Here is a 12012-nt window from a genome sequence, read left to right on the forward strand (position 1 = left end):
GCCATCCTGCTGCAACCCGAATCAGTTCATTGGTGGACCGTTAGCCGCAGCGTCGCTGTCCAGGTCTAGATACGCTTTTTGGGCGGAACCAATGAGACAAGGCGCCAAGAGCCCGGCCCAATCTGGAGGCCATTTTTCCCTCTTTGCAGTCCTCTCAAAGGCCTGTAGGTAGGCCTCTATGATATCCTCCTCTGTCATTTTGGGAATGTAAAGCCCAGCTGCATTGGTTGGCACATCGGGTTGGAGGGTGCTGGTGGGAGGTTGATCAGCTGAGGCATTTAGCCGCTCCAGTAGATTTTCCCTCAGCAGCTCATTGCCACGGCACTGTTCCTCAAAAAAATTTTGTATTTGTTCATGTTGGGCCATACTGGCCCTGATAAACTGCTACAAAAGGGCCTCCATCGCTCCACCAAAGGGTTTTCAACAATGTGTGCTTTGTCCTCCCAGCCACCAGAGGGCTAAAGCCAGAATTCTCCACCATATGTAATCAACCACCACCTAGACCAAAGGGTGTGTTGATGCGGGGGGCGTGGAGGACACAAGCACAGTCACAAGATTGGTAAATGAAATACAGCAGTTAGCTGTGCTTTATTTTTAGAAAACGGGGAAAAAGGTTCACGTCTGTCAAAATCCAAAAACATACGACGTTCAAAAAAACAAAATGAAGAACAAAACCATCACCTGCCCCGGGTGGTTAGGAAGGCAGTCCTTAAATCAATTTCCTCCAAAAAACAATATGCCAGGGTTACTTTACCACTGGATCTTTCTCAGCCGGTCCAGGGATCATATCAGGCTCTCAGAACTAAACAATATTCCACCCGGGTTCAATAGTCGACCTCTCTGTGGCAGCTGCAAGCTGGTTATCAACAGCTGTCTTGGCTTTCTCCTCAGGTACTGGCCCTGAAGGGATGCACTAGTTTGCCTTTTGAACTCCTGAGCTAATGGGTAGATTTGTCTCAGGTGTGTTGGAGGTGGGTGTGGCCTTCACCTGAATTGGAGTGAGAGGGGGACTTTGTCTCCATCTGGTGGCCACATACCATCCATCCACCACAAACTGCCCCCATAGCTCACACAGCATACTGTATATGCTTACCATACAGCTGCCCTGTGGCCCATTACATGTGGCAAGCAACAACTAGCAAGCACACAAGATACCTGCATGCTAGAGGGCCCTTTTGGTCTGTTAAACCCTGCCCCCAAAAACAGTTGGGGGGATCGCAATGCACGATTAACACACACCCATTGCTTCCGATGCAGGCGGCAAGCGAAGTTCGTGCTGTTTGGTAAGTTATATGATATCAGCGTTGAGGTAGTGCTAAACATGCTGCTCAGTGGCTGCGTGCCTCAGCAGGGGGCCCAAGTTCATGTGAGGCTAGCACCACTTAAAGCTAGCCTGCACTAGTTAAAGCCAGCCTGTGCCTCTTAAAGAGGAGGTGCATTCTAGCTGGAGCAGGTGTTGGAAGTGGCTGGGGAAGAGAGTCTGACCTGGAAGAATACTGAATTATGGTGCAACTGTAGAGAAAGCATGCTCCAAGGTTCTCAGATACTTGAGGCCTTGGTGGAGGAGGTGGACAGGAAGAGATGTAGTGCCACAAAAAGTTCAATGACCTCACACAAGTGGTCAAGGTCAGTGAATTCATCTTCAAGTGCCATATTCCACCAACTGCACCACTAGCCTCACACACTGCTCAATGCACCCAACCCCCATCACTAACCTACCAACAATCTCTACCAAACACGACTCACATTCATAACTTCACCTCACCTGCACACACTTACCAATGCTGCAAGCCTCACACCCACATCTCACAGCTTGCACACACTGGAAAGGATGTTCTCCAAGCTCTACGCAAAGCCCTGTGCCAAGGTTGTGGCATTGCATCTCCTCCTGTCCATTCAACAGGCACATCACCCAAAACACATCGCACCACACTCACTGACACACTTTCTTCTCTCTTGCAGGACAAGCTGGTGCATAACTGATGGCAGCAGGAGTTAACAGGTGGGGGACAGGCATGGCTGCATGACCTTACCCCGATGGAGGAGATGGTGGTTGCCACTATTGGAGCGGCCATCGTTCAGCCTGTGGCCAGTGGCAGGGCTGAAACAATCGAAGATGATGGTATCCTCATACCTAATCCTTCTTCTCACTTCCCACTTCCCCCTCATCCCACAATTTCTTGTGTTTCACAAGCTGCACCTCTTGCGTTCCCCCTCCCCTCACCACAACCCTACCCTTGTGTCTTTCTCCTTTCAGATACCCAAGTATTGCAACCTGGCCAGGCAGTGATGTAGGAGCAAGAACTGGAAGAGGAAGAAGGCAGTGATGTTGAAGACTCCGCACCGCCACTCGATTTCACACCAGCTCAGATACTGACACTCCACATACTTTAGAGGATAGCTTAGACGCAGGATCTGCACATGATGAGACACTGGACACGAGTAGAAAGGAGGCAGGGCAGGATAGCACAGGAGCCAGCTGCTTGCCCACAGAACCTGTTTCATGCAGCTACAAAAGTTTCAGTTAATGGGCATACCTTAGATGCCTTAATTGACTCAGGAAGTACTGATAGTTTCATTAGAGAACAGATTGTTGCGAAATTGAAACTACATATCTTCCCATCGGACCAGGCAATTGCGATGGCTCAGTCATCACTTAATACCAGAATCTCCGGCTTTTGTATTATTGATATGACACTTAATGGTCGCATGTATCCCTCCACCCGACTTTCGGTGCTCAAGGACTTATGTAGTGATCTCATCTTAGGGCTGGATTTTCAAAAACAGCATAAGAAACTCACCATTGAGTTCGGCGGATCCAAACCTGGACTTACTATTTCTAATATACTGTCTAAATTACTGTTTTGTGCATTATCAGCAGCTTCACTTGATGAACCCTCATTATTTGCCAGTATTCCTCCTCAATGCAAACCAATAATAACGAAATCGCGGTGCTTTAGTCAAGAAGACCAATCTTTTATTGAGGCTGAAATCTCTCGACTTTTAGCAGAGGATATCATCGAACCATGTTCGTCGCCCTGGCAGGCTCAAATCGTCATCGTCAAGAACCCTCTAAAACCTCACAAACAATGACTATGCATTGATTATTCGCAAACCATCAATCAATATACTGACTTGGACGCCTACCCATTGCCACGCATTGATGATATGGTTAATAAACTGGCCGAATACAAAGTGTTCTCAACTTACGATTTGAAAAGTGCCTATCATCAGGTACCCTTGAAGGTCTCAGATAAGCAGTACATGGCCTTTGAGGCTAATGGACGGCTGTACCAATTTCGTCGCCTCCCATTCGGGGTTACTAATGGAGTGGCTGTCTTCCAATGGGCAATGGATGGCCTGGTTAAGCAGGAAAACTTAAGGGACACTTTTCCCTATCTTGATAACATTACTATTGCAGGTCACGATCAACAGGAACACGACGCCAACCTCCAAAAATTTCGGGATGCTCTCCATCACCATAACTTAACTTTGAATGAATCTAAATCTGTTGAGTCGCAACCGACCATCAACATCCTTGGCTACTGCGTAGGCAATGGTATCATTAAGCCAGACCCAGAAAGACTTCGCCCGCTCCAAGAGCTCCCGTCACCTAAGAATCCTGCTTCTTTACGTCGGGCTCTCGGTCTGTTTGCATACTATGCTAAATGGATTCCTCATTTTTCAGACAAAATCCAACCGTTGCTGCATGCTAGATCATTTCCATTGGAAACAGTGGCTGTTGCAGCCTTTAACCTTCTCAAAAAACAGTTGGAGAAAGCGGCTCTTCACTCCATCGATGAGAATCTCCCTTTCATAGTCGAATGTGATGCCTCGGAGGTGGCGAACTCGGCTACTCTAAATCAGGAAGGTCGTCCTGTAGCATTTATGTCCAGGACCTTACAAGGTGCCGAGCTACATTATCCTCCAGTTGAGAAGGAAGCCACAGCCATCATAGAGGCGGTACAGAAGTGGAACCATTTCCTAGCTCGCCAGCACTTTACATTAATCACGGACCAGCGATCAGTCGCCTTCATGCTCGATAATCGAAAACGAACCAAAATTAAGAATAATAAAATACAGCTTTGGAGGATGGAACTGGCCTCTCTTGGTTACACCATTCACTATCGACCTGGCAAGGAGAATGTGGCCCCGGATACCCTCACACGAGCATTCTGCTCCACTATGTCGTCCTCTACTCTCATAGATGTCCATAATGGATTGTGTCATCCTGGCATTACGCGCATGCTACATTTCGTATGATCACGGAATCTCCCTTTTTCTACTGGAGATGTAAAGAAAATGTGCTCAGAATGCCGGCTTTGTGCAGAATTAAAACCTCAGTTCTTCCGCCCCTCAGATGGTATGCTCATACACGCAACCCAACTGATGCAATGACTTAGCATCGATTTTAAGGGCCCAGTGCCCTCTTCAACTCGGAACACATATTTGCTCACCATGATTGATGAATATTCACGTTTTCCGTTTGCCTTCCCCTGCTCCAATATGCTGGCGTCCACAGTAATCTGCTGCCTTGAGCAGGTATTTTCTCTCTGTGGCATGGCGGCTTACATTCACTCGGATCGGGGTCCATCCTTTATGTCAAGGGAACTCAAGGACTACCTCTCAGAACGGGGAATTGCTACAAGCAAAACGACGCCATATCATCCCATCAGAAATGGGCAGGTAGAGAGGTATAATGGTATCATCTGGAATTCCGTACATCTTGCTTTAAGATCTCGGGGCCTACCAAACCAGCAATGGGAAGCAGTGCTTCCGGATGCATTGCACTCTATACGGTCCCTTCTTTCTACAGCCACAAATACTACACCTCATGAGCGGTTCTTTGGATTCCAGCGTTGCTCATCTTATGGGACATCCCTCCCATCATGGCTAACTACTCCTGGACCTGTACTACTCCGAAGATACGTTCGGACGTCTAAAAATGACCCTCTCGTAGATGAGGTCGAACTAACCGATGCCAACCCCACCTATGCATACATACGATATCCCGACGGCCGAGAATCTACCGTATCATTACGGGATCTGGCTCCCTGCCCACCAGGACCTAGTGGGACATCAAGTGATGGTATTTTACCAGGAGCCTCTTGGAACCTACCGGGTACCCCTCTCCAGGATCCTGATCTGACACCAACTAGCTTGGTGCCGGTAGAACCCCGTACTCAAAGTTGCGACCCTCCGAGTACCGCGCACCAAAGTACTGATCCGCCACAGACCAGCTTTGCACCTCCCTCTGAACAGAGACAGACCAACTCTGCACCTATTGGGGCTCGTACACGAAGCCATGATCTCCCCGACCCTTCACAGGGTAATCCAGGCCACACAGGCTCTGACCAATGGCCAACAGCATGTAAACGGACCAGTGACCCTCTACGATGGGAACCTAAACGGGTGCGACTCTTCCTCGTTCGGCGGCTGCGGAATAAAAGGAAGACCACAGCCTTCTAATCTCGCAGGAGGGAAGAATGTAATAATAATAAATAACTTCCGGAGGAAGTTATGTGCACATCACTTCCTGTGAACTGTGAACTCTGTGCATACATCACTTCCTGTGCATACGTCACTTCCTGTGTTTGGACTAGTATAAATACTGAACTGCTCAGTATAGTAAAAGGGCTTCTCCTAGAGGCATGGTGAAGACCGCTCTTGTATATGGTATAATTATAAGTTGTTTAAAGCTTACTTTAAAGTTCGTTGATGCGTGAGACTTTTTATTACATCACTGCACTTGTGCACTAACAATGACAATAAAAGTTGATTTGATTTGATTTGATCGATGATTTGAACTTACCTTGCACCTCCACCCATCCCTCTCTATCTACATTATCACTTCCCCATCTCACTAGCCACCCTCACACTTACCCTCATCCTAGTCCAATCATACCAACTAACAACACACAAGGGTAGGCACTTGGGTGTGTAACGCAATGTTCATGTACATTTTCTGTTAATGTGTTGTCAAATATTGAAATCTTTATTTTAACACTTTGCCTTATTGTACAGATTTGTGTTCACCTTTGAAAGTGTCTTTGTGAGTTGCAGTGAATGGTTAGACACAAGGCTATCCCCCGCAATGGTGATAAGTGTGAAAGGAGCAGCAGCTTGGTCATTGTAGGAATGTCTTATGGTGCTGGTGTGGGGTGGTGTTAACCTGGTGCATCATGTGGCAGACAGGGCGTACAGCATCAAGTGAAGTAAATCACTGGCCTCCTGGGCAGCAATGCTGTCGGGTGCTGATGCCCTGTGTCCTGTGCAGCATCAGGTGATTGCGCAGAAGGTTGGTGTTGTTGTTGGTGATGTTGGTATGCCTGGTGATGTTGGTGTTGGGGCTGATTGTGGAGGGATTCAGAGGACCAAGGTGAGATTTTTTTCAAGGGCACTGATGTTGCTGGAATAGATGGCAGCTGAAGTTGAGATGGCAGAAATGATCTGTCAATGGTGAGAGAGCTTGCTCCAAGGAGGCGACAGTGCATATAGAGATAACACCACACACTTACAGCCTCAAGACAGAATGTATCTCCCCAATTGTGAAATCAGCAACCTCTGACATTTGAAATTGAACAGATGTGAGAGTGCAACTTTTAGACTGCAGTTGCAGCTGTGAAGTATCCAGCTCATTAGGGCGGGGAGGGGAGGGGTGGGAGGGCGGGGAGGGGAGGGGTGGGTGGACGGGGAGGGGAGGGGTGGGTGGGAAGGGATGGGGTGGGTGGATGGGGCGGGGTGGGTGGACGGGGAGCGATGGGTGGGCGGGCAGGGGTGGGTGGACAGGGAAGGTTGGGTGGACGGGGAGGGGTGGGTGGGGAGGGGTGGGTGGATGGGGTGGGGAGGTGTGGGTGGACGGGGAGGGGTGGGTGGACGGGGAGGGGTGGGGGGACGGGGTGGGGTGGGTGGACGGGGAGGGGAGGGTGGACGGGGAGGGGTGGGTGGGCGGGGAGGGGAGGGGTGGGTGGATGGGGTGGGGAGGTGTGGGTGGACGGGGAGGGGTGGGTGGACGGGGAGGGGTGGGTGGATGGGGAGGGGTGGGTGGACGGGGAGGGGTGGGTGGATGGGGTGGGGAGGTGTGGGTGGACGGGGAGGGGTGGGTGGACGGGGAGGTGTGGGTGGATGGGGAGGGGTGGGTGGACGGGGAGGGGTGGGTGGATGGGGTGGGGAGGTGTGGGTGGACGGGGAGGGGTGGGTGGACGGGGAGGGGTGGGTGGATGGGGAGGGGTGGGTGGACGGGGTGGGGTGGGTGGGCGGGGTGGGGTGGGTGGGCGGGGAGGGGAGGGGTGGGTGGACGGGGAGGAGAGGGTGGACGGGGAGGGGTGGGTGGGCAGGGAGGGGAGGGGTGGGTGGGCGGGGAGGGGTGGGTGGACGGGGTGGGGAGGGGTGGGTGGACGGGGAGGGGTGGGTGGACGGGGTGGGGAGGGGTGGGTGGACGGGGAGGGGTGGGTGGACGGGGTGGGGAGGGGTGGGTGGACGGGGTGGGGAGGGGTGGGTGGACAGGGAGGGGTGGGTGGGCGGGGAGAGTTGGGTGGGCGGGGAGGTGAGGGGTGGGTGGATGGGGAGGGGTGGGTGGACGGGGAGGGTTGGGTGGGCGGGGAGGTGAGGGGTGGGTGGACGGGGAGGGGTGGGTGGATGGAGTGGGGTGGGCGGGGAGGGTTGGGTGGGCAGGGAGGTGAGGGGTGGGTGGACGGGGAGGGGTGGGTGGACGGGGAGGGTTGGGTGAGTGGGGAGGGGTGGGGTGGGTGGACGGGGAGGGTTGGGTGGGCGGGGAGGTGAGGGGTGGGTGGACGGGGAGGGGTGGGTGGACGGGGAGGGTTGGGTGAGTGGGGAGGGCTGGGGTGGTTGGACGGGGAGGGTTGGGTGAGTGGGGAGGGGTGGGTTGGGTGGACGGGGCCGAGTGGGTGGACAGAGTGGGGGATGTGGGCGGGGAGCGATGGGGTGGGTGGATGGGGAGGGGTGGGTGGGCGGGGAGAGTTCGGTGGACGGGGTGGGGTGGGTGGACGGGGTGGGGTGGGTGGACAGGGAGGGGTGGGTGGGCAGGGAGGGTTGGGTGGGTGGACGGGGATGGGTGGGTGGATGGAGTGGGTGGGCGGGCAGGGGTGGGTGGATGGGGAGGGGAGGGGTGGGTGGGCAGGGAGGGTTGGGTGGGTGGGTGGGCGGGGAGGGGTGGGTGGATGGGGTGGGGTGGGTGGGCGGGGAGGGTTGGGTGGGCGGGGAGGTGAGGGGTGGGTGGACGGGGAGGGTTGGGTGAGTGGGGAGGGGTGGGGTGGGTGGACGGGGCCGAGTGGGTGGACAGAGTGGGGGGTGTGGGCGGGGAGCGATGGGGTGGGTGGATGGGGAGGGGTGGGTGGGGAGGGGTGGGGAGAAGGGGCAGGGAGGGGTGGGGTGGGTGGACGGGGAGCGATGGGCGGGCGGGGAGGGGTCCAGTGGGTGGACGGGGAGGGGTGGGTGGGGAGTGGTGGGCGGGATGGGGAGGGGTGGGTGGATGGGGAGGGGTGGGGGGAATGGGCAGGGAGGGATGGGGGGTGGGGAGGGGAAGGGTGGGTGGAAGGGGGGTGTGGGTGAATGGGGAGGTGGGGGGGAGGGGTGGGGGCAGGGAGGGCTGGGTCGGCGTGTGGGGAGGGGTGGGGGAGGGGTGGGGGGACGGGGAGGGGTGGGTGGATTGGGAGGGGTGGGTGGGCAGCTGTGCAGATGTGCTCTGTGCATACATTATGGGGAAGACAGGAAGAATGTTGGTTCCTGGGAATTGTCCTTAATTTATCTGGCACACTTCCTGTGCCAGGGATTTTTCTTTGGTAACATATATACATATAGACGTTACAACACAGAAACCGACAATCTGGGCCAACCAGCCCATGTCGGTATTTACTCTCACGCGAACAAGTAGTTCTAATTACATTTACCCACCCTGTTCCAAAATCCCTTCAACCCATTTTCCTTCATCCACATATCCAAACTAATCCTGAATGTTGACATAGTTTCTGCGTCCACCACTAACCCTGGAACAAACAGCCTCACAACTCTTTGTGTAAAGAAGTTTCTCTGTTCAAAATCTCTTACATTTAATTTTGTATCCATGACCCCTCTTTCTGGACCCCATTACTACTGGAAATTAAGTTGAGCTAGTGTGGTATAGCTCATAGATAAAATGGTAATAACAGAGGCGCAGTTATAAATTAATAAATGAAGGCATTATGTTGATTATTAATTGTAGTGAGGAGCTGATTGATTTATAAAATTCCTTAAATATAGTAATTCATTAAATTACCATATTTAATATATTTATTTAGGAAATTTGGTGGACAAAATTTATTTCAGAAATTTATGTCCCTTTTTAGTGGACAAATTGGATGCCTATTTTATATGTCAGTAAGGATCACTGCTGTGGCTGGGGAGTACTGCATTCAATTCTGGGCACAGTTCTGTATTGGCTTATTGTTCTTGTGTTACAGTGCTCTGCCAGAGCAAGTACAGCACAGCAACTGGACCCAAACATTAAGCAAGTGCCAGCCACAGACTGAAGAAACAAATTTCTATCTATTTATCTGTATATACATTTAACTTATACAAAAGAGTGTGATGGCCTATCCACAGCTGATTTAAGCCTTTTGGCTGCAGGCCATCTCTGAGGACTTTTAAACAGGTAAATAAACTGTGCAAATTGAAAGTCATGCTGCCCACTGTCCTCATTGAGAAAAAAGCTGAACAAAGGAGCAGGGCCTTAACTTCTGCTGAAGAAACTTTATCAACTTGTACATATATTAGAACATAACATAAAAACATAAGAACATAAGAAATAGGAGCAGGAGTAGGCCATTTGGCCCTTCGAGCCTGCTCCGCCATTCAATAAGATCATGGCTGATCTTCCACCTCATCTCCACTTTCCTGAACTATCCCCATATCCCTTGATTCCCTTAATATTCAAAAATCTGTCGATCTCTGTCTTGATTTACAATGGCACATGTAACATATTTAGCCACTCTACCCAAACACTGCAAGTACTGCAAAACTTTAAATAAAAGCCATAAAATACTAAAGGGGTGGCTTACTTTTTTAAGATTAGAAATTTGCAGTCCTCTTCTCCCATCAATGTGAAATTCTCAGCTCAAGCCTCAATCTACCAAAAGCTTCACCAAAACCAAACTAACAAACCACAGAGAGCTCCAATGCCTCATTGATTGACGATGTGTCTCAACCCACTGGAATAGCAGGATGTGGAATTTGCACCGATTTTAACTGGCCCCACCTGGCGGAATCCGGATGGGCGGGCAGTTAAAATAAATGGAGTCACTTACCCCCACTGATCCCACTACCTTCTCAATGTGAAGCACCACTCCATGCCTCACAAGGAAGCCATGGGCCTCCCTTGAGCCTGGCTACCGCTCTCCCCCAGATCGTGGTAAGAACCCCCCTCCCGCTGATCATGGCCTGACCTCAGCCTCCCCTCCATCTCGATCGTGGCCCCTACCTCTGAAATGCCTGCCCCCCTCCCCAGATTTTGGCCCCGAGTTTCCCCCCACACTAATTGTTGGGGACCGTCCCCACAGATCCCTGGCTGCAGCTTCCTGCTGTTTTATTGAGCTCACGCCGGCCGGCTAGGCTGTCAAACTGGCTGTCTGCTGGGCGGGAGTCTGCAGCAGGCATTTAAATGAGGGCCTGCTGTTAAATCAGCAGGGCCTCAACATCCCTGGCCTTGCCAGGTTTTTCACATGCTACCACACTATCCAGCAACCCCTTTGCCTTCCCATAAATATCAGGGTCATAGATTCTTCTGTGTTGAAATAGACCGCCTCCTGATCCTCAAAACAAAAGTTTACTTGTATGTCATCATCTGGAGAGGAAACCTGCAAAATCTGATAGCATTTTTGAACTTACTTTCTATCTATTAAAATTCAATAAGTGGAATTTGCTTTTTAGAAATCCCTGTATATTAGAGATAGGGGAACAGCATACCTGAGAAAGGAGAGTGGTAGACAGGGAGCTGGAGAGGTAATGCATATGGTACAGTTGTAATGTTGACTCTTGTAGAGGGATTACCTTATACATAGGTTGCCTTATATGCAAATATATGTGGGAAATAAGTTAGAGAGCTCTGATCCATCAGTATTTAGCAGCAACAACAACGGAGATGAATATAAAAATTGATGGAAATAGGCTGGTAATATGAAACCAATGATATTGTGCTTTCAGCATTGCTCCCAGATTTCTCCCTTTAAATATAGTGATTGGTGTTTGAATATGCTAAGTGTCAAGGTTGTTGATATCCCTAGCGTTCTTTTAATTTTACCTTTAGCTATTTTGATACCATTCAGAAATATATGTGCGACCCATTTCTTTTCTTCCTATGGGCAATAGTTTACACTACCATTTAAATTTCATCTAGCTCTGTTCCACCCACGTAAGTATTTTGGCAAACTAATTTATTCTGATGACACAGCTGAGCCCAGAACTTAATTCTCTGGTGAATGGCAATTGCAAACACACAACACAAAATGTCGGAGCTCCAACTTCGCCACCCAGTCCCACTTTTAGAATTGCTTACTTTATGCTCCTATTATATTCTGCTAAGAATTGTGTTTGCTAGTCTAAATATCATAGGATAGAAATTCCAACAGCACAATAACACAACCAGAAGTGCAGTGAGGTGAAAATTCTACCTGCTCCTCAGGTCGCATAATGAACTCAACCCAAATTCCAGAGATGGGGATCTGACTCTAGAAATTCTGCTAAATCTCACATTGCTATCAAATCCAAGTTCTGTTACTTCATGTACTAAAGTCTGAGCTATTAGCATTACATATTGTATGATAAGCATTGTGTAGTGTATGTACTTTGCAGAAGGAACTATATTCTGCAGCCCCTGTATACTGCAGTACCAGTAGTGACCACCCCTGTATATAAGCCTGTGTAGTAACATTTGCATAGTAGTTCCAGGTTGCCTCCATTCAGTAAAGACCTGTTATAACCAACTCCTGCAGTCCGTGCCTCAATTATACACGGACATAA

The sequence above is a fragment of the Somniosus microcephalus genome, chromosome 7 (genome assembly GCF_052327205.1).
Source record: "Somniosus microcephalus isolate GS21.2 chromosome 7, FLI_Smic_1.0, whole genome shotgun sequence".
Taxonomy (NCBI): domain Eukaryota; kingdom Metazoa; phylum Chordata; class Chondrichthyes; order Squaliformes; family Somniosidae; genus Somniosus; species Somniosus microcephalus.